The sequence below is a fragment of the Semicossyphus pulcher genome, unplaced genomic scaffold (genome assembly GCF_022749685.1).
Source record: "Semicossyphus pulcher isolate SPU_LCO1_2020_fin unplaced genomic scaffold, fSemPul1.0.p SCAF_8, whole genome shotgun sequence".
NCBI classification, from domain to species: Eukaryota; Metazoa; Chordata; class Actinopteri; order Labriformes; family Labridae; genus Semicossyphus; species Semicossyphus pulcher.
The window spans coordinates 11,458,724-11,460,958 of NW_027211759.1; positions in this window are offsets into that span (position 1 = coordinate 11,458,724).

Genomic DNA, 2,235 nt, shown 5'->3' on the forward strand with positions numbered 1-2,235 from the left:
GAAGATGAAAATTGAAATATTTTCAAATAAATCTATTTTCAAGTTTATGCATCGTGTTTCTTTTCTGCTGCTGATTTAATGCCCCTATAAGAGCCGACACACCTGTTCACTTGGGCTTGTATGTGTGTTTAAAATAGGATCACTCGAGCTGTTTTCTTACATTCATAGTTTTTGTACATTCTTGATGCTCTTTAACACCTTCAGGCAGGGATAAGGATCGAGCTACAGAGGTCTGACTCTACATCCAGAGTAACTCGTAATCATCGGCTCCAATCAACGCTGACTCAAGTGACATCACTTGAGGCCATTTGAGGATACAGTTCCCTCTTGAGCTTCAACATGCTTTATACAACTTATTTTCACATGTGCAGTAAGTTATCTTCTCTTAATTTATGTTTTCGTTGGTCAGTGTGGATCTTAAGATCATTATAGAGACATAACATTACCTTTAGTGGTTTAAGCTAATTAAAAGTACATTTGTATTTTTCAGTATTATATTCAAGTGTTAAGTCATCAATTTGTGTTTCACTTAAAGATATTTATTCAATCAGTGTTCAACAACTTTGAGAACTAATGGCATTATATTGAAGACCCTTCTGACCGTCTGATATTTTTGGATAGAGTCACTTCACTTGTTTCCGTTGTGGTGAAGTTACTCTTCCTCAAACTTGTCTTTTTTGTGTCTAAATCGAGAGTTTTGAGTCCCGTAAAACGTCTTCTTTTTAAATAAGATATTCTCAGTGTAAGCCAGTTCCCTTGTAGTGGGACTGAGATTGGTATCTAAGTCTGCCAAAGCCACAATCAGCACAAACAAACAAACAAACAAAGTCTGGATGAAATTAACACAGCTATCAGGAAATCTACTGACTGAAATAGCTGCAATTAAGTCCGAGCAAAACTGTGTACTCTAAAGGAAAAGTATGCTGCTGTTCTGTCCACAAGGTTTTAGTTAAGTGGTCGGGTATTTGAAGAGGTCAGTCAGGAAAATCAACCATCATTGTTTTTTACTTGTCAAGTCAATATTATTTCCTTCCGTCGCTAACTGTCAGTCAGCTCTTCAGTGCTGAGCAGGTAGTATACAGCAGCTTTTAAGAGCTAGCAGTAAAAAACAAAAACTACTGTGGCCAAAAATGACACTATTAGAGAGAGAGAGCGAACAGTAAAATTATATTACAATATAACAATGAGCTGGAACTCAATATGCAGCTAATTAAAGGCGAGAGGAGCTGTAGATTCAGGTGATTATTCTCTATTTAATTATCACAGACTCCTTTCTAGTGATGGTAATTAAAGATCTTTGAATTTATCCGGATCTTAAGGCTCTATTCTTTTCAGAGAGGCCTTCAACCTCATCTTTCTACTGTTTTCAGCTGCAAGTTAAGGTCATTTTATTTACCCAAACACAAGGCGGATTGTTCTCATAAAATGTAACATAATGGATTTCTTCTTCTTCTTATGATTATGATGTCTTTGTACTGCTGCAACACCCGAATTCCCCCCGGGGATCAATAAAGGATGATCTTATCTTGTGTTTTTAGTGGTTGGCAAACCAGCTTACAGATGCAATACCACCACCAACTGGACTGGAGTGGAACAGGGGGAGCAGGTGTACGACAGGAAGTGATATTTGGACACAAATTATAAATAAGGGCTCCAAATTTGTCTCCTTCTCTTTGTGTGTACCAAAGAGCCGTTGAAAAGAACTTGATGTTCTTGAATGCAACATCCAAAACAACTTTCACCATATTGTCATTTGATTTGTTTTATTATATTGGCCTAAATACTGTTTAGGATCGGTTGGCGTCCAATGCACATTCCACTAGTTATGAAACAGTATGAAATCTACAAGCCAACAAACAAACAATAAACAGAAGAAAGTGGAGGGGGGCTAAGGGTCACCTGCTGTCCACGGGTCCCCTTTCACCCTATTCACGCCCCTGCCATTAAATTTCAACACACACTTGAATGAGAGCATCTTTTCGTGCAACAACCAGGCACGAAAATTGGACTTGTTTTAGATGTGAAACAGCAGAAACAGACTGACACTGTTCAGTCCGATGGAGTTTGCACCGGGCCGGTGATTTGGTGCAATGCGAACACTTAAATGGTTCATTGTGCGCGCTGTCAGATAGACAGGCGGGAGCAGCAACCTCCCACTCCTCCTATTGCTATAACAACCACAGGGCGGTCGGTGTGACTCCATGGCACAGCAGCACAGCTCGGATGCGACTGCCA